This window comes from Aquarana catesbeiana, linkage group LG01 (genome assembly GCF_042186555.1).
Source record: "Aquarana catesbeiana isolate 2022-GZ linkage group LG01, ASM4218655v1, whole genome shotgun sequence".
NCBI lineage: Eukaryota > Metazoa > Chordata > Amphibia > Anura > Ranidae > Aquarana > Aquarana catesbeiana.
The window spans coordinates 554,632,251-554,653,871 of NC_133324.1; the positions used below are offsets into that span (position 1 = coordinate 554,632,251).

Consider the following 21,621-nt stretch of genomic DNA (forward strand, 5'->3'; position numbering starts at 1 on the left):
TATACCCAGTGAAGTGTGTGGCCTTAGGTGATACACAGAAATGAAAGAAATGAAATAAATTATCCTACATAAGTTGTACCTCTTCATCAGCAGTATTCTCTCCTCTACAGATGTTCTAAGGCCCAAATTTATAAAGCTTGTCTTGGCTGTCAGAAAAAAGGGGGTAGAGAGCTGAAATGAGGTGAGGAGAGCTGATCAGAGGGAAGAGACACCACCCCCCCCATTCACACAGGAACAGAGCTGAGGCTGTCAATCAGCTGGAGGTCCATCCCCTGTTTTTCTCTTGGTGTCAGGTAAACCTCGTCAGAAATGATTTATGCTGATACTTTTTTGTTTTTTGTCCACTGCGTTTGAGATCGCCCACAGTAGATCACAAAGGCAGTGCGTTTTGAACTTGGTGCAGGAAACCTTCCCCCGCCCACACTGTTGTTTATCGGGCTTACCCTTTCCGTTGGTTCACCCGAGAAACACCGGCGAGTGGTGGTGGCAGGGGAACTTCCCCTCCAGCCGTTTTGAAAATCGTTCCAGATTCATGGGAAAGCCGACCGCCAGCTGCAAATAATAACTATAACAGGGTTATGGCTGATATCTTCAGCCGTAATCCTGGTAAACCGCTTGCAAATTGCAACGTACATATACATATTGCGGTCGGCAAGTGGTTAAATTAGCCCAGTGCGAATAGCAAAAAATGGCCTGGTCATGAAGGGGGTAAAACATTCCGGAGGACAAGGGGTTAAAGTGGTTGTAAGTTCATACATATACCCAGTGAAGTGTGTGGCCTTAGGTGATACACAGAAATGAAATAAATTCTCCTGCATAAGTTGTACCTTTTCATCTGTAGTATTCTCTCCTCTACAGATGTTCTAAGGCCCAAATTTATAAAGCTTGTCTGGGCTGTCAGAAAAAGGGGAGTAGAGAGCTGAAATGAGGTGAGGAGAGCTGATCAGAGGGAAGAGACACTCCTCATTCGCACAGGAACAGAGCTGAAGCTGTCAATCAGCTGGGAGGTCCATCCCCTGATCCTCTCACGATTCTCGTGGCGTAACATCATCTTTCACATTTATCCAAAAAAAAAAAAAAAAAATGGGCTAACTTCACGGTTTGCTTTTTTGTATTTTTTTTATTATTTACAGGCCAAGTTCATTCCTTTGATCTAAGAATGAAATGTTACTTTGTTTATAGTTATCCCCAAAGTTGAGATAAACTTGACAGGCTGCCTGGATTTTTTTTGTTAGCTGTCAGAAGTGAGCAGAGAACTCTGCACTTGTTATATAGAATCAGGGCAATGCTTTTTTAAGATTGGGAGGGGGGGGGGGGGTTCTCCATGTAAACGGAGCTGCGCATTTGTGCAGCTCAGCTTACATTGCCGGCATGGTGCCTGTGTTCTGGGATGACCGACTCCTGCAACTTTATCTTGTGCTGGCCAATGAAAACAGCCAAAAACTGTCACTCAGGAGAAGATGGCAGCACCTGAAGGTAGACACTGATTATATGCCATGCACAGCTGCTCCAGATTCTGCCTGTACCAGTTTTGATGAATTGCCCCCATTGTATTTGCCCATCTATGCAAGCTGTTAGGGCTCATTTGCTCTATCTCCATTAAGCTGTGCTGACCTACAGTGCCTTGCAAAAGTATTCACCCCCTTGGCATTTTTCGTGTTTTGTTGCCTCACAACCTGGAATTAACATGGATTGTTTGAGGATTTGCATCATTTAATTTACAGAACATGCCCACAACTTTGAAGATGTTTTTTTTTTTTATTGTGACAAATAGGACAAAGTAACAGAAAAAGTCAATGTGCTGAACTATTCACCCCCTAAAGTCAATACTTTGCAGAGCCACCTTTTGCGGCTATCACAGCTCCAAGTCGCTTTGGATAAGGCTCTATGAGCTTGCCATATCTTACCACCGGGATTTTTGCCCATTCCTCCTTGCAAAATTGCTCCAGCTCCTTCAAGTTGTATGGTTTGCGCTTGGGAACAACAATCTTTATAGCCTCGTACACGCGATCGGATTGATGGTCAACAAAAGAATGGAATTTTGTCTGCAGGGCGTTGGCCCAAACTTGTCTTGCATACACACGGCCACACAATTGTTGACCAACAAATACGAAAGTAGTGACGTACTATGTTGTTTTTCAGCTCTTTAGCGCCACCGTTTGGGCTCCTTCTGCTAATTTCGTGTTAGCAGAAGTTTGGTAAGTGTTGATTTGCGCTTTTCATTTCGCACTTTTCAGTTCGTTTCTGAACGGCCGTTCGTCAATCAGACATGTTGCAGAATCGGAGGTGATAACGTGTTATTTATTATTGGCCTTGGAGTTATTGCTTTGACATTTTTTTGGTTGAATAATGATTTGATTTGGTATATTTTCTATATTTTGGATGAATAGAATGCACTTTTTGGTTATGTCCTATTGGCAGATAGCATGTCTAATTTTATTTGTTTTCTTTTTTTAATGCACAATAAAAAAAATTGTGGAGAATAATACTTGGCTATGTGTTTTACTTCAAATGACAGTTTAGGAGTTAGCAGTTAATTTTACATTGTATTTTTTTAAATGTAGCAAGGAACACCAATATAGTTGCATCTTTGATTTTAAAAACTACGGGATAATGGTGTTGTGGTAACAAAAAAAAGCCCTTGAAAATTTGTTTGCCATAACTCCATCAGTATCACCAGCAAAGCAGCTTCATTATCATCCCATTAAAGAAGAAGAGAATGTGCGCTGCATTTCGAGATTTCATAATTTGCCACGTCACGAATGTTAATTCTGCTTGAAGGAGCTGGAGCAGTTTTGCAAGGAGGAAAGGGCAAAACTTCCAGTGGTAAGATGTGGAAAACTCATAGAGACTTATCCAAAGCGACTTGGAGCTGTGATAGCCGCAAAAGGTGGCTCTACAAAGTATTGACTTTAGGGGGGTGAATAGTTCTGCACATTGACTTTTTCTGTTACTTTGTCCTATTTGTCACAATAAAAAAAAAAAAAAAAAAAAAAAAAACCCATCTTTAAAGTTGTGGGCATGTTCTGTAAATTAAATGATGCAAATCCTCAAACAATCCATGTTAATTCCAGGTTGTGAGGCAACAAAACACGAAAAATGCCAAGGGGGGGGGGGGGTTGAATACTTTTGCAAGGCACTGTAGGTCAGCACAGCTTAATGGAGATAGAGCAAATGAGCCCTAACAGCTTGCATAGATGGGCAAACACAGTGGGGGCAGTTCATCAAAACTGGTACAGGCAGAATCTGGAGCAGCTGTGCATGGCATATAATCAGTGTCTACCTTCAGGTGCTGCCATCTTCTCCTAAGTGACAGTTTTTGGCTGTTTTCATTGGCCAGCACAAGATAAAGTTGCAGGAGTCGGTCATCCCAGAACACAGGCACCATGCCGGTGTCTTGCCGAATAAGTTCCTTCGGCGGATAGGTTCCCCCCCTGTACTGCGCAGGCGCAGCGCCTGCGCAGTACGTACTACTGTCGGCCGCCGGAGATAGCCGAAGCTCAAACGCTTCAATCAGCTGTACAGGCGCCTGCGCTCTGGGTCCAGGTTCCTTCCCCACTATCCAAGTGGACCTAGAGGGGGAATCTAAAAGTGCCGAGCTCAGCGAGGCCGTGCCCAAAGGTGGCGAGCGAAGCGAGCCCGCGAGGGGCCCTCTTACAGGCGCCGTGTACAGCTGATTTTCAGCTGTTCCGCTTCGGCTATTTCCGCCGGCTTCTACTGCGCATGCGCAGTAGAGGGGGGAACTAATCCGCCGAGCGGAACTTTCTCGGCAGAACACCGGCAATGTAAGCTGAGCTGCACAAATGCGCAGCTCCGTTTACATGGAGAAGCAGGCACGTAAGTAGAGCTGCATGATTAATAGTTAAAGAATTGAAATCGTGATTTCACCCCCCTCCCAATCTTTAAAAAGCACTGCCCTGATTCTATATAACAAGTGCAGAGTTCTCTGCTCACTTCTGACTGCTAACAAAAAAAAATCCAGGCAGCCTGTCAAGTTTATCTCCACTTTGGAGATAACTATAAACAGTAACATTTCATTCTTAGATCAAAGGAATGAACTTGGCCTGTAAATAATAATAATAATAAAAAAAAAAAAAAAAAACAAACAGTGAAGTTAGCCCAATTATTTTTTTGTATAAATGTGAAAGATGATGTTACGCCACGAGAATCGTGAGAGAATCATGATCTTTATTCTTAGCAAGAAAAATAGCAATTCTCATTTTAGCCAGAATTGTGTAGCTCTACATGCAGACATATTTTAATGCAGAAGATCTCTTCTGCAATAAAGAGCCTGCCTACTCACTGTTTATGACAGCGGAAGTTTAGTTCTGCTATAATCGTACACCCGCAGGAATGGGCGTTGTCTGCCTGTACAGAATGCACAGGTGTTCCATGCATCCCCCTGTACTGACACAGTCGCTGCTCCCAATTTGACATCCGGGTGTGCGTTTCTCCATGCAGACAGTGCGAGTTCAGGGACATGTGCCCGCATCTGTTATACTGGGAGCAGTGGCTGTGTCTGTGCAACTCCTGCATCCCAATTGACATAAATGGGACTGCTTACTGTACATCCTTTGCAGGCACACCCTGTACTATGAACGAGACTTTAAAGTGGTTGTAAACCTCAGACATGAAATACAAACAAAGCCTATCGCTCTACAGCAGGAGTAGGTAACCTTTAGAGAGTTGGAGATCTACTTGACCACCACTGATGAAGTCAAAGATCACCGGGCGCAGTGTCCTGTTAGGGCTGATCCACACCAGAAGGTGATGCCAGAAAAACAGGTTCCATGTGTGTTTCCTGCACCGAGTTCAAAACGCACTGCCTTTGTGATCTACTGTGGGTGATCTCAAATGCAGTGGACAAAAAACAAAAAAGTATTACAAGAGAGAGGAGGGCCAAGGAGTTCCACTGAGCTCTCCTCTGTTCACTGAGCAGCAGCAGAGGAGGTTGAGGGCGGAGAGAGACAGCTAGCAATAGAAAGCCAGGGTCGGCGGCGCAGAACCGTTCCTGGTCTACCTGTCACCTACCTGGGGTCGACAGGTAGCCCGCGATCTATGGGTTGCCGACCCCTGCTCTACAGTGTGCACTTGTCTTGTCCAGAGCACTAAGTGCAATTTTTGTCTGCTGCTTTGTCCCACTACTATCAGCATAAATCACTTCTGACAAGTTTACCTGACACCAAGAGAAAAACGGTGACAGGGGATGGACCTCCAGCTGATTGACAGCCTCAGCTCTGTTTCTGTGTGAATGAGGAGTGTCTCTTCCCTCTGATCAGCTCTCCTCACCTCATTTCAGCTCTCTACCCCCTTTTTTCTGAAAGCTCAGACAAGCTTTATAAATTTGGGCCTGAGAACATCTGTAGAGGAGAGAATACTGCAGATGAAAAGGTACAACTTATGTAGGAGAATTTATTTCACTTCTGTGTATCACCTAAGGCCACACACTTCACTGGGTATATGTATGGACTTACAACCACTTTAACCCCTTGTCCTCCGGAACGTTTTACCCCCTTCATGACCAGGCCATTTTTTTGCTGTTCGGCACTGGGCTAATTTAACCACTTGCCGACTGCAATATGTATATGTACTTTGCAATTTGAAAGTGGTTTACCGGAATTACGGCTGAAGATATCAGCCATAACCCTGTTATAGTTGTTATTTGCAGCTGGCGGTCGGCTTTCCCATGAATCTGGAACGATTTTCAAAGCGGCGGGAGGGGACGTTCCCCTGCCACCACCACTCGTCTGTGTTTCTCAGGTGAACCAACGGAAAGGGTAAGCCCAATGAACACCAGTGGGGACGGGGGAAGGTCCACTCCCGCCACTTTGAAAACCGACGTTGCGTCCAGCTGCTCTCATAGGCGATCAAAGAGTTAATACTCTTTGATGGCCTTGGAGGAACGAAGCAACGGCATGACTTTTTTTTTTTCTTTAAACCAAAATAATTTTTTTTGATCTTTTGCTTTTAAAAGAAAGATAATTGCGGTCAGATCTCCCCAAAAAGAGGACCTGTCATCCTTATTTCTAAGAGAAAAAAAAAAAGTAAAATTAGAAAAAAAAAAAAATAAAGCGATACATCCCTCCGTGCTCGCGTGCAGAAGCGAACGCATACGTAAGTCAGGCACGCATATGTAAACGGTATTCGCACAACACGAAAGGTATCACTGCAAACGTTAGAGCGAGAGAAATAATTCTGCCACTGGACCTCCTCTGTAACTCTAAACAGGTAACCTGTAAATGCGTTTAAAGCGTTGCCTATGGAGATTTTTATGTACTGTAGTCTGTCGCTATTCCACAAGTGCGCACAATTTTAAAGCATGACATGTTAGGTATCTAGTTACTCGGCGTAACATCTTTCACATTATACAAAAAATTGTGGTAAATATTGTTTTTTTTAAATTCATTAAAAAGTTTTTCCCCAAAAAACCCTAGTTAGACTTACCGGTAACGGTATTTCTACGAGTCTTTCAGGACAGCACCTGGAGAGAGCGCAGCTCCACCCACTTTTCCCAGGAAACACTGCAGTCAGTTTTTTCTTTAAAGACCGGACGCTTCCACCATGGCCTCAGTTGTTCCCAGAGTACCTCCAGCCATGCTGAAATTAGATAAGCAAAACATAGCAATAACACCACATTTTATAAAACAATTAGGGCGGGTCATCGGCGCTGTCCTGAAAGACTCGTAGAAATACCGTTACCGGTAAGTCTAACTAGGGTTTTTCTCCCCTCATCTTTCAGGACAGCACCTGGAGATGATAAAAGAGTACTTACTCTAGGGTGGGACCACTGCCTGCAGGACTTTCCTGCCGAACGATTGTTCCGATGCTGATAGCAAGTCCAACCTGTAGTGGCGGGTGAAGGTGGAGAAACTTGTCCACGTGGCCGCTTTACAGATCCGACCCAGAGAAGCCCCTGCTCTTTCCGCCCAGGACATTGCTACTGCCCTTGTTAAATGGGCCATTACCCCCGTGGGAGGATCTGCCCCTGAAGCTCTATAGGCTTCACCGAGCCATTCTCAGCCATCTGCCTATAGTGCTTTTGGAAGCACTATAACCCTTACGTGATCCAGAGAAAAGAATAAAGAGAGAATTTGACTTCCTGAACTCTCTCGTGATTTCTAAATAATGTAGTAAACACCTTCTCACATCCAGAGTATGGAAAGACTTCTCCTTAGAGTTGGATGGTGTAGGGCAAAAGGTAGGTAGAATTATTTCTTGTGCCCTATGAAAAGCTGTTGCAACTTTTGGCAGAAAACCCAGGTCAGTTTTTAGCACTACCCGGTCTGGAAATATATAGCAAAAGGGTTCTATTATAGATAGAGCTTGCAACTCGCTTACTCTTCCAGCCGAGGTAACTGCTACCAAAAGAACTAATTTGAGCGACCATAATTTTATTGTCGCTTCCTCTGGAGGTTCAAAATGTCTTTTGATCAAACCCTGTAGAACCAATGATAAATCCCATTTAGGAAAAAATTTAAAAAGGTATTGGCCTAGCTCCAGCCAATGCCTTGAAAAATCTAATTATAAGCGGCTCGTCAGATAACTTTCTCTGAAGAAAAACCGATAAGGCGGCCACTTGGACCTTCAGGGTACTGGCTGCCAAACCCATCTCCATTCCTTCATGGAGAAACTCTAATGCCCCATACACACGGTCGGATTTTCCGATGGAAAATGTCCGATCGGAGCGTGTTGTCGGAAATTCCGACCGTGTGTGGGCGCCATCGGACATTTTCCATCGGATTTTCCGACACACAAAGTTGGACAGCAGGAGATAAAATTTTCCGACAACAAAATCCGATCGCGTCAATTCCGACCATGTGTGGCCTGTTCCGACGCACAAAGTGCCACGCATGCTCAGAAGAAATTCCGACACGGGACAGCTCGTTCTGGTAAACTTAGCGTTCGTAATGGATAAAGCACTTTCGTCACGCTGCAATGTAAAAAATGGTTTAATACAGCGCACTCTCTTCTTCTTTATAATGTGACAAGAATTAAGTCGTTTTGATGCTCATATTCACACACACTTCTCACAAACTTTTTTCGTTACTATTTATCGGGATTCCCTCAATATATTTTGATTTCTCACATCTGACAACATATTTTTTTTTTTTTTTTTTACTTTAATGTAGAATCTTTTTTTGTGTTTCTCTTTTTATTTTTTTTTTGGTGATTTTGATTAGTACTCCCGAAAATGTTTGTGTGTTTTTTGTGACAAGTTCCCACAACACCATTGATATGTTGTTCTATTTAATCTGTAGGAGGAGATTGTTTGGTGTTGTTGTCCCTTGTATATTTCACATTGTACTTTAGAAATGTAGCTGAATCGTCACCAACAAACTGTCCTTTTTGGATGAAAACACACACAGGAGAGTAGAATTTCCCTAAAAATATTTTATTAAGGGGTCACAACTATAAACAAAGAGGGATGCAACGCTGGAGAAACTGCAGAAGTGGGTGAAGCCTTGGACCCCCAGGGCAGACATCAATTATTTAAAAGCAAAATTGGTGGCCTGAGGAGTCCTTATCTAAGGGAGGGCAGTCTGGTCCAGAAGTCCCAGAGATCCAGAAAGCAGCAGATGACATCTGTGTCCCCAGGCTGTGGTCATACGAGAGACTGCAGCTTTTGTCAGACCAGACTGAACCCAGGTCATCACTCTTTGGTCTTCCTTCCACGCTTCCTTACAGGCTTTGGCTGTGGTGGTGGAGTTGTGGCAGCAGGAGGAGGAGGATGATGGTCCCTCTCCATGACATCCGTCTTGTGTGTCAGTTCCCCACTCTCCCCCTTACGAAGGACTTTATAAATCAGGTCCTCAGAGATCTTGCGTTGGCCCTCCTGCATGCCCAGCAATTTGGTGGCAGCCATGCAGGCAAAGGCCTCTTCAGGACTGGGGAAGGCTCTGAGGGACGCCGAAGCCTCCTGGATCAGCCTGTACACTGAATCCTGCACAGGACTGGGAGTGGCCTTCCTGGCCCTTTTATATGGCAGGCGGAGGGGAGGAACCTGAGACTCAGTCAGGCTGCGACTTGTCCCAGGCTTCTCTTGGCTGACACTTAGCCCCGCCTCCTCCTGGCTGCCACTAATCCCCGCCTCCTCCTGGCTGCCACTAATCCCCGCCTCCTCCTGGCTGCCACTAATCCCCGCCTCCTCCTGGCTGCCACTAATCCCTGCCTCCTCCTGACTGCCACATTCCACAGCCTCCTCCTGGCTGAGGTCTTCCTGTGTATGAAAAAGGGACATAGTTTTAGTATTGTTTTCATCAATCACACACAATTTTCACCTCCTGACTGCTGCAAATTGAATGTTAACAAATATAACAGACTATCCTTCTGAGCCCAGCAGTTTTCATTCTTGTCCCAATTTTGGGTGCCCACTACTGTCTATTGATATGTAAAACACTTTATGAAATCAGCAATTAATGATCAATAATAACATCTAGTAAACATCATTTATTTATTGCTCAGAAATCAGTAGAACAATGCTATACCTGACTCCAGCTGGGCTCCTCCACTTCTTCCTGGCTGGAAGGCCCAGGTTGGACATCGGAAGCCTCAGCTGCTGTGGAAGGAAGAGTGGAAGGAAGAGTAGAGAGGGATTCCCTGACTTCAGTGTGGTCTGACAGAAATCGCAGTCTCTCGTAGTACCACAGCCTGGGGACATAAACGTCATCTGCTGCAGCTCCGGACCTCTGGGAATCTGTGACCTTCTTGCGCTCCCTAAGATAAGTGCTCCTCAGCCCACCAATTTTAGCTTTTAAATAAGGGATGGTTGCTGTGGGGACCACCGGCTTCACCAACTCCAGCAGTTTCTCCAGCGCTGCCTGCCTCTTCTGTTTGTGATTATAGTGGGGGTGTCTCACTTGCCACAGACAGGGCAGCTCCCTGTACTTGTCTATGAACAGGGACAGGAAATTGTGGTCGTTGAACCCATCCATTTTCTCTGCAAGACACAACACAAGACAAACCCTAATGTCAGGCCAAACTCCCCTAATCTTGTTACAATATAGGCTTCAATTTCGAAGCAGTATAGGCCCAAGTTTAGATCCTACCTTCGTTAGCACGATCGGCGTCTCCGATGCTCCTTCCTCCGCTCACAGATCGTACGTAAGACGCGCGCGTGTTACGATTTATACACACTGCGCATGCGTATAACTCCGCCCGCCCCTGACGTTCTTTCTATTCTATTCCCCGCCCCTTTTCGTTCGGCGCAGTGGAGGAAGAGCACATGGCGGAGAGACAGCAGGATAGTGCTAAGTACAGCAACGAGGAGGAGGAGGAAAGGCCGGAGCCTGAAACGTCCCAATCCAGAAGGAGATTAAAGGACTCAAATATGTCCTTTGGGGAGATGTTGGAGATGGTGGACATCCTGAAGAAGGCCGACTATGATGGAAAGTATGGGCCTTACCCCAACCCCAATGTCCGAAAGGCCAAGATCATGGCGAAAGTGGTCAGGAGTCTGCACCGGAAATTCAGGGTACGACGATCGAAAGATCAGCTCAGGAAGCGGTGGTCGGACCTGAAATTACGAGAACATGAGCAGTACAGAAAGATCCGGAGAGTGCTGCAAAAAAGTAGTTGTGCTGTGTTCCTATTGTTCTTGTGTTTATTACGTTCGTGCTGCTCCATGTGCTTTTAGGAACTGTTGTACAGTTTAAAATGGCAACTTTCATGTTCATGGGCACATTATTCGTTCGGATCACACATTTTTATTTCGGACGATAAAATACCATTGTTTAGGCCATATGCATTTGGCCACCATTTTGACGCCCTATACTTGTCTTCAAAGAATTGGGTTGTGTAGATGGGTTTGTTACTAGAATGAAATGCAAACTAGATTGTGTGTAAGGAGAGGACACTGAGCAGCTGTTTTCACATCTGGACACTGGAGCACTAGTGTGGGACCCCAGAACACCCTTTTTATTAGGGGGGGCACACAGGTGCTCCAGTGTATACTATAGGGGGGTCTACATCTGTGAAGCTTGTACCAAACAGGTAAAGTATTGCAGCTTGACAAAGGACACTAAAAAAGCTACATCTTGGAACTCTGCTAAAATAGATCATTGTACCCCACTTCCAAGCAATGTTTCCTATTTCTATAGTTCTGCCATCAAATATCTGTGTGCCAAGTATACCATTTTTGTTTTACATAGGGGAGAAAAGACTCGGAGGACACCCCTCATCCGAGGAGACCAGAGCCCCCCCCCCCCCGGAAGAAGGGGAAATCCCCCCAACACAAGCTGAGCAGGAGGAAGAAGACGTGGTGGAAGTAGTCACCACAACAGGCGAGTGTCTGCGACCACAGGCTCAGATAAGAGATGGATGGCGGCATTTTTTGGCAAACCTAATTTATTTTGGGTTTCCTTTCTTTTTAGGTGATCGTGATGTTGTGGATGAAGATCCTTTCACATCAGAAAGTGCCCAGATTGTGATCGGGGAGATCATGGGGTGTAATTTACAATTGGAAAACATCAAGCAAAACATCAATGATGTTATTCCAAAATATAAAAACATCATTGATGTTTTGGGGCGAGTTTAAAGCCCCTCCAAATCACTTTCTTCTTTTGTCTGCTACAATGTGCGAAATGTTTTTGTGATTTTTCCCAAAGCCAAATTTGGAGGATGCACACAGTGTGTCAACATGTGCTATCTGCCATCACGGGAGATCAATGGACGCGTTTTGGGGGTGCAACCCCTTCCTCAATAATAAAGTAGCGGTGAGGAAGGGCTTTCTCCCCCAAAACACGTCCCTTGATCCCCCGTGATGGCAGGTAGCACATGTTGACATTGGGCAATTTGTGTGCATCTTCCAAATTTGGCTTTTCCAGGGGTGATTTCCCCCCATCTGAACGCAATATCAAACACAGTTCCTAAATACTCATGTCTGATATTGCCTTCAAGTTCTACCAAATGTGACATTTGTAAGATCAAGATTTGTGTCTTTCTTGTGGGTTTTACACAGGCCTGTTTTCTATAAAATGCACATTTTGATTTTGGATAATGACACCACAAAAATTGTTATACAACAAACATGTCGGTTTGTCAGAAAAACCTTTGGTAAATGCACATGTGATTGTGCAGGTATTAAAAAGATTGTTCATCAAGAATGTGTGGATTATTGTCTCAACACTACAACACTTTTGGGGTGATGTAATTGTTGTTTGATGAGAAAATGGGGGTAATTTCCTAAGGGGAAATCCACTTTGCACTACAAGTGCAGTTTCAGTGCAGTTGCAAGTGCACTTGTAGTGAAAAGTGTCTTTGCATTTAGTAAATAACAGCCAACAGTGCTTTGCATAAGGTTACACAATCACGACATTTTCTGGACTCCACACATTTCTGTCAGGGTCAGCTAAAACAAACACAAGCAGTAAATGTCCACAAAGAAGAGCCTGGGGGGAGATGCCTGTCGAGAACTTGAGGTCCTGCAGACTTCTCCCTGTGGCCAAATACCGCAAGGTAGCGACCAACCTCTGCTCCGGAGTGATGGCTTGCCTCATGCAGGTATCCTGCCTGCTGATATAGGGGGTCAGCGAAGCCAACAAACGGTGAAACACGGGGTCCGTCATCCTGAGAAAGTTCCTGAAATCATCAGGATTATTCTCACGGATCTCACGGAGCAAAGGCATATGAGAGAACTGGTCACGCTGAAGCAACAAATTCTTGGTCCATGAACTCCTCCCCACCCTGTTCATGGACTGGACTTGTGTCAAGGTCAGGACCCCAACACCAAGCCCCCACACAGCACGAACTCTACGAGGAGTACGCATACGAAACATGGCTAGAAAACGGTCGGCTGCTCAGAACAAAGTAACAGAACGCACTGAAGAACAGCAAGGCCTGTGAAGAGCGACCTGAAAAACAGCAACGAGCGGACAAGATCGCACAGAAAACTCCGATACGAACTGACTGCACGCACTGAAGAGCAGATACAAACCCACAAGCACAAACTGAACGTCAGAAAACGATCTGAAAGCCACGAGTCTGAAAAAGCGCGAATCGTCTCTCACCAAACTTTTACTAACACGAGATTAGCAAAAGGAGCCCAAAGGGTGCCGCGCTTGGTTCTGAACCGGCCTTTTCTAGTCTCGTCGTACGTGCTTGACGTCACCGCGTTCTTGGCGATCGGAAATTCCGACAACTTTGTGCGACCGTGTGTAGGCAAAACAAGTTTGAGCCAACATCCGTAGGAAAAAATCCTAGGATTTTGTTGTCGGAATGTCCGATCAATGTCCGACCGTGTGTACGGGGCATAATACTGAAAGCATTTCCTGTGGTGTGAATTTTTTAGTCATGCACCAGGAATTAAACCGCTTCCACGTTTTAAAATAAATAACCCTGGTAACCTTTTTTCAGCTACTTAAAAGGGTCGAGACCAGTTTATCTGAGAAGCCTTTTCTTTTTAGAATCTGCTCTTCAGTAACTACCCTGTCAGCTTGAGCTGGTCGATATTTGGATGCTGAAGGAGTCCCTGGGTTAAGAGATCTTTTCGAAGTGGAAGAACCCAGTGAGGTTCCACCGCCATCCTCTGTATAGTTGCAAACCAAGCCCTCTTGGGCCAAAAAGGAGCCACTAGAATCATACTTGTGGTCTCTTTTTGTAGTTTCTTTAGAACCAAAAGGGATCATTTGAAAGGGGGGAAAGGCGTAGCACAAGTGGAAGTTCCACGGTTGTGCCAGCGCATCCAATCCTCTTGCTTGATCTTGCCTGTTTAGTGAGAAATAGGCCTTCACCTTTGAATTCTTCTGGGATGCGAACAGATCTATTTGAGGAGCTCCCCATTTTTCTGTTAATTTTTGGAATACCTGTGTTTAGACTCCACTCTGCTTCTAGTATCCTTTCTCTGCTCAGAAAGTCGGCTGTTAGGGACCTTAAGTTGTTTTCTGCCCAGGATAAAATCTGAAGGGATGAGGCTAGCAAGACCTTGCTTCTCGTGCCTCCTTGCCTTGTAATATATGCCACTGCTGTGGCATTGTCCGATAGGACTTGGACATGGTGACCCTGAACTAGTTTCTCGAAAGCCTATAGTCCTAGGAGAATAGCCCTTAGTTCCCTCCAATTGGAGGATCTCCTAGCTTCCCTGTTCGTCCAATTCCCCTGAGCCACCTGTCCTTCTAGGTGAGCGCCCCAACCCCAAGAACTTGCACCTGTTGTCAACCTCCTCTCCAGGGGGAAACACCAGAGCAGGCCCCTGTCTAGATTTGAGTGGCTCCTCCACCACCAGAGCTTCCTCTGAACTTGAGGGGGCATTTTTATCTTTTTTTCCCAGGGACTCTCCATAGGACCAATTTCTCAGGATTGCCTGCTGGAGATCCCTTGCGTGGAAACGTACCCACTGTACTGCTGGTATTGATGCAGTAAGGACCCCCAAGACAGACATAGCTGCCCTGATGGAAATTGTCAGGTTTGTCTGGGGTTTTTTTTACCGCATTCTGAAGTTTTTCTATCTTTTCCTCGGGGAGGAAGATTCTCTCCTGTATGGAATTGATGGTATAACCTAGGAATTTTATTATCTGTGATGGAATCATGTTTGATTTTTCCTTGTTTATTATCCAGCCGAGACTCTCCAGATGTCTTTGTCCTTTCCAGATCCTTCCCTAACATGTCCCTTAAATATTAGAAGATGGTCTAAATATGGGACAATCGAGATTCCCTCTACTCTGAGTGGGCTAAGGCTTCTGCTAAGATCTTTGTGAATATCCTAAGAGAGGATGACAGCCCGAAAGGGAGAGCTCTGAACTGAAGATGTAGGATAGACTCTCCCCTCCTGATCGCAAATCTGAGGTGTTTTTGGGATGCTGGTGCTATAGGCACATGGAGATATGCATCCCTCAGGTCTATGGATGCCATAAAACAGTTTGGTGTCAGGAGACCCTTTAGTGAAAAGATCGTGTCCATTTTGAATTTCTTGTACGTGACAGATCTGTTGAGAATCTTCAGGTTCAGAATTAATCTGAATTTGCCCCAAGGCTTCTTCACCAGAAATATGTGCGAATAGCACCCCTGTTCCACTTCTTTGGGGGGAACATTTATGATCACCTTCTGCTGAATTAATTCCTGTAGGATTGTAGTCATTGCTGTAAGCTTCTCTGGGTCTCGGGGAGCCTGAGTTATATAACAGGTGGGGGTTGGGAGAACTCAGGTCTGTAACCCTCTATTATCGTTGGACTGTCTGTTATCCTCTGCCACTGTGAAAAGAAGGTTTGTAACCTTGCTCCCACAGTCGGAGGACAGTCACTGGCCCTTTGTATTTGGGGTAGGGGGCGGAATAGTACTCATGACTTGCCCCTCTCTGAGACCTCCATGGTCTTTTATATCCTGTCTCCTTTGTGTCTGAGGTTTTCCGAAAAGGACGAAAATTTTTATTGCCCTGAGGGATCACTTTTTTCTTTATAGGGAAGGCCTTTTTCTTGTCGGCCATTCTTTCAAGTATGGCTTCAAGACCTGGGCCAAAAACCAAATCTCCCACAAAAGGGTAGACCACATAACTTGGTCTTGGAGGCTGTATCCCCGGTCCATGTCTTGACCCATAGAGCTCTACGGGTTGAATTTATTAACGCAGAGGATCTGGCTGACATTCTAACTGATTCAGCTGAAGCGTCTGCTATGCATCCTACTGCCTTCAGAAGCACCAGCAGTGTCTCTTAGCGGCGTACACATGGTCGGACTTTGACAGCCCGTCCGGCAAACTTTCGACGGACTTTCTAACGAACAGACTTGCCTACATACGATCACATAAAAGTCCGATGGATTCGTACGTGATGACGTACACCGGACTAATATAAGGAAGTTGATAGCCAGTAGCCAATAGCTGCCCTAGCGTGGGTTTATGTCCGTCGGACTAGCATACAGACAAGCGGATTTCTGGGTCCGGCGGAGTTACGATGTAAAGATTTGAAGCATGTTCCAAATCTAAAGTCCGTCATATTTGCGACTGGAAAAGTCCGCTGAAAGTCCGGGAAGCCCACACATGATTGGATTGTCCGCCGGATTTGGTCCGTCGGACTTTTGTAGACGAAAAGTCCGACCGTGTGTACGCCCCATAAAAGATCCTTACGAGGAGCTCCTGCCTCGATATGAGCTTTTAGTTGTTCCAGCCAATGCTCTAAGTTCCTGGCCACAACTGTTGAGGCCATGGCTGGCTTTAAATTTGCTAGGGTGGAATCCCAAGCTTTCTTTAATAGGGAGTCAGCCCTTTTATCCATGGAATCCTTTAGGATACCCATATCCTCAAACGCAAGGTCAGTGTTCCTCGACACTTGAGAGAAAGCTGCGTCCAGCCTTGGTTTTTTGTTCCAAACCTATCCTCTTCAAAGGGAAACTTGCGTTTGAGGGATCTAGAAAAAAAAGGGCCCTCTCTGGGTCCTTCCATTCACTTTTTATTGTTTCTGATAGAAACTTATGCACCGGAAACACTCTGTGCTTCACTTCACCCATGCCCTGAAACATTTTATCATGCAACGACAATAGGGTTTTATCCACTGTAATATTTAGGGGAGGAGGGAGAAGAAGAAAAAAAGAAAGAAGAAAGAAGATTCTTTCTCTTCCTCTGCTTCTTCCTCAGATTCTGTACCAACGCTACGGTCTTCCTCTTCTGAGTCACTGCCCCCTCTGTATGCAGAAACAGATGACTGGGAAAGAGGTACTGAGCTGCTACCTGCAGCTGGGTGTTTGTCAAGATAAGACCTGAATGTCTCAAAGGTATCGTCCAATTCCTTTCTGAAGGAGTTCAATAATTCTCCTTGCTGAGCCACAGGTGTAGTAGGAGTGGTCTCCTCTTTAACTAAGTCTGCAATGCAGGCCCTGCATAATACCTTTGCCCAAGACTCTAAGTGCATTTTTACAAGATGGACATTTCCTTTTAACAGGAAGGGAGGAATGTTTGGTCTTTTCTTTAGCTTCCTTATAAAAAAAACCATAGCATGCTGAAAAAATGGAGGAGCTAACACTTTAACCCCTCTATTTGAGATCAGCCAGTAAATCCCCCCACAGATTTACTTTACAACAATTAAACACACGTACTTCCTGATTCAACATACAGGAAGAGTGTTGCAAGCTCTTAAATTCACCGAATTTAAAAAAAGAGGGAGACTAAAACATGCCCATAGAGTAAGATACAGAGACCGTTGTCCCCGCTTACCTGGGCCTGGCTGACTTGTGTGGCTCCTGCTCCTGCCACCGTCGTTTGTTCCTCCTCCATGCTGCAAGGATTCACAATGGCGATTGGTGCTTTTTTATTTTAAATTTCCCGGTCCGCTCGCCACTGCAAGGGCCGGAAATGACGTCAGCCGGAAGAGGCCGTCCTCTCCTCCTGCGTTCCAGCGTCCGGAACCGGAAGCCATGTCTCGCCGCTAGACGTCCCGCCCCCGGCCCTAGTGACGCGCTCGCCACCAAAACCCGGAAGGCTGAGGCTTTGGAGATGAAGAAGATGCAGCTCCTCCTTAGCCTAGCCGCGGTCTAAAGGAGCGGGGACCCCCAGCAGCCTGACCCTCGCCGGGTATGAAGAGGGGAGGACGCCGGAGCAACCACCACACGTAAGTGAGGAAGCTGGGCTGGCCTGCAAATAAAGAGAACGAATACCGGTATGCCCCATACTCTCTCCACCTGGAGAAAGCGTACCACACCCCTGGCTCCCTGCAGCGCTTCCACCATGGCGGAGGAAACACTATAACTGAGGCCATGGTGGAAGCGTCTGGTCTTTAAAGAAAAAACTGACTGCAGTGTTTCCTGGGAAAAGTGGCTGGAGCTGCGCTCTCTCCAGGTGCTATCCTGAAAGACGAGGGGAGAAAATTGCTTTTGCGCAAATACCGCTTGACGGTAAAAATTGCAACGATCGCCGATTTATTCCCTAGGTATAATGTTTGGGGGGTTATAAGCAATTTTCTAGCAAAAAATGCTAGAGGTGCACCGAATGGAAATTTTGCTGCCGAAACCGAAAATGCACTTTCGGAAAAATAAATGAGAGAGGATATTATGTATAAAAATTGTATTATACTCAACTTTTTAATTAAAATCATTAAATTTAAATAATAATTTATTCTTGGCCATTATCGGCACCTTTGGCGCAAGAAAAGCTCCAGAAAAATGTATCCCTTTAAAGTGGTTGTAAACTCTCTAGCAAAACTTTATCACAATTAAATCTATATTTGTCGGGCTATTGATCGCTGCCTGTTACACTTCACTTACTTTATTAATCATCTCACAATTAGTGCTGCAAACTTTCACTACATCACCGGCGCATGCCCAGTTCATTGTTCGATTAATGGCACGCGATGTGTGCCATTTCCCTAACAACAGCATGCTGGATTTGTGTGCTCCATCGAGAACGGCACAGCTAGGAAGGCTCGCTATACTGCTCCTTCCTCCAGCGTCCTGGTTCTCCCGCGATCGTGCATGCTCAAGATTTTGGCACGGGAACCCAGGAAGGGCGGAAATTACATCCATAGAGAAGACAAAAGATGGCGCTGCCGATTCCCAGAAGATCTTTTTTATAACACGAAAAAAGGTAGTTCTGAAGCGTTTTTAATAATATTACAATATTGAATGACTGCTAATACTTTGTTTTATGACAATATTACAAAAATGAGCAAAGTAAAGCAAAGTTTACTTCCTCTTTAAGGGTGGGTTCACACTTCCGCATGGAGAGGCTCACAGCAGGGTTCTGGTGCATCCCTGTTCTCCGCTTCAGGTCCGGTTTCAGTCCGAATTTTTGGCTGAAGTGGGACCTGAAATGGACCAAAAGACGCACAGGACTCCTGTGCAATTAGCACCGGAGCTACCCTGGAGATGTGTGAACCGGCTCCCATAGAGAGTTGGTCACAATCTCCTGACATGCAAATTGAATGTGGTGGAAATCCGCCACAGCTCATTTGGCTGTACTTCTCCTATGGATCACACGAGTGCAGTTCGTTTTGCACTCCTGTGACCCGTTTTCAGTAGAGAGTGGACTGAAATCTGCTCTCTGCTAACATCACAGAGTCGGTCCAGGCTTGGCGACATCACGACTATAGAGGCGGAATCTGCCAGATCCCTGGATGGGCACCTGGCTCAGCAAGCCACTGAGAGCTTGAGTCGGCCATTCCCGCCCCTCCACAGCCCAGCGCTCCATTGAGCATGGGGGGCAGAGCAGATAGCGGTGACTGACAATCAGCAGCTCTCTGCTCACTGGGCTGTGTGAACCGAGCGTTCGGCAACGATGCTGCATCCACCTAGGGAAGTATGAATCAAAGAAGAAGAAGGGAAGGTGAAGAAATACCCCATACCGCTATTTTAAATTTTATGTACGTCTTCACACTGGTCCATTACACTGTTAAAAAATCTTGCTTGCTGCAGTTTTGGCCAGAAAAAAAAAAAATGCACCTTCCGGTTGAAATGCATTGAAAACGCAGCAAGAACGCACCTGTGTTACATTTTTGATGCGTTTTTTGAGTCACATGCACTATGAAACGCCATAAGCACAGTAAAATCACGTTTTCTGCGCCTTTATCAGCACCTATTTCTTTATCGGCAAAATGCTGAAAAAAACAGGTTTCCGCTTCCGAAATTTTGAGATATATATATATATATATATCTCCATATCCAACCACTAGCTTACTAGGCACTTAAACCCCTCTCCTGCCCAGACCAATTTTCAGCGTTGTCACTCTTTGAATGACAATTGTCATGCAGCACTGTACCCAAATTAAATTTTTATCTTTTTTTTTTGCCACAAATAAAGCTTTTTTTTGGTGGTATTTAACCATAGCTGGGATTTTTATTTTTTGCTAAACAAACAAAAAAAAGATGGAAAATTTTGAAAGAAAAAAAAAAAATCATGTTTCATAGTTTGTTATAAAATTTTGCAAACCGGTAATTTTTCTCCTTCATTGATATGTGCTGATGAGGCAGCACTGGTGGGCACCGATAGGCTGCACTGGTGGGCACAGTTAAGGTGGCACTGTTGCCTACTGCTAGGTGGCACTGGCAGGGGGCACAGAGGAACTAGCGGCAAATCACCGTGATTGGGACTGATGTCCCTCTCACAGCCACTGGTGATCGGCTTTTTTTTTTTTTTCCTCCTCACGCTGTCAACGCGAGGAGAAAAAATAGCCGATTACCGGCTCTGTTGACATCACATGATCAGCTGTCACTGGCTGACAGCTGATCACGTGGTAAGGGGTCGGGATCGACCCCTTACTCCGATCTGTGACCAGGCGAGTCTCATAGACTCGCTGATCGCTGCGCACGCCCTGCAGGGGGCGCACAGGCCATCAATAGACGTACTCCCAGCAAAGCAGGTCCACGCTGTAGCCATCATTCGGCTATAGCGCGGATCTGAAGAAGTTAAAATTTGGAAACAAAGTGGCAGAAAACGTCTCGCCGGCAAGTGGTAACTAACAATTCCATGGTCATGCAACACTGTACCCAAATGAAATTTATATTAAAAAAAAAAAAAAAAAAAAAAAATTTCACACAAATAGAGCTTTCTCTTGGTGGCATTTAATCACCACTTTTTTTTTTTCTTATATAAACTTTTTTTTATTTTTCCCCAAAAAATTTTGAACACACAATACTTTTTACTTTTTTTTTTTTACTATAAAACATATCCAATTAAAAAAAAAAAAAAAAAAAAAAAGGGGGGGGGAGGGGGTCATTAATTTAGGCCAAAATGTTTTCTACTGCGTCTTCAATTCCAATAAGCGTATATTATTTGGTTTGCGTGAAAGTTATAGCATCTGGTATAGATACTGGATTTTTTTTTTTCATTTTTTTCACTGAGATCAATGACATCTAGTGGAATGCTTATTGCATACCAGACACGTGATCCAGTGCACAGCGGCCGTACTGCTGTAGTAAATGTACCTAGGGCACCTGCTAAGCTATAAAAATAAAGATAGAAGCCGATTGGTTGACATTTGCAGCTGCTTTTGAGCTTAGTGTGAGGTTCTTCCACTCCCCTACTAAGCTCATTTCCCATTGAAATAAAACAAATCCAATGTACACAAGCCCTAACTGTACAATGAAGGTGTTCTAGGTGTGACCAGGCCTAACAGGCAGGTAATCCTCTCTATATAAATGCAGTGTAGTGAAACAAGCAGTGACACAGGAAGCGTCTAGAGACCTGCAGCTAGGATACATTGACAACTGACTGTACAGCTGATAAACACAACTGCTAGGGAAATGAATACACGACTCTTCTGTCACTAGTCCACAGCAAACAGCAGCCAGGCGCCTCCGAGCTGTCACCAATACAGACGCCCCTTACCGTGCACTGCCAGCAGTCTCCTCTCCTTCCTGCACCCACAGCTGCTTCCCACCTGCACTCACGAGTCCTTCCGGAAACAGTATGTAAACTGCGCTGCCATTGGCCAACACACTCTGCCTCCGGATTGGCCAGGCAACTCAGCATTACATGTGACTAATCAGCTGACCTCTGTACCGTGTAGCCTTGTCTGTGGGGTTATGTACTACTAGAAGGAATGTCGTTGCTTGCCACAGAAATGGCAAGTAGGCTAATATTGCTGCATTCCTGTAAAAAGAATACGAGTTGTCTGCCTGCCAGGTTGGACCCAATGATTTTACCACTTTTTAACCCTTTTCCTGCAAGAGACCTTGCTGGCTTTTTTTTTTTTTTGTTTTTCGAGCATT

General features: G+C 45.2%; 1 protein-coding gene across 2 annotated transcripts in view; it reads right to left on the bottom strand.

Annotated features, from left to right (window-relative positions):
- The window catches only part of FKBP8 (FKBP prolyl isomerase 8), a 237,154-nt gene extending 215,768 nt beyond the window's left edge, over nt 1–21,386 (bottom strand). For both annotated transcript variants that reach the window (XM_073595977.1, XM_073595969.1), the window contains exon 1: nt 21,239–21,386. The gene's annotated coding sequence lies outside the window, so the exon portion shown is untranslated. The remainder of the gene's footprint in view (nt 1–21,238) is intronic.
- Nucleotides 21,387–21,621: the final 235 nt, after the last annotated feature.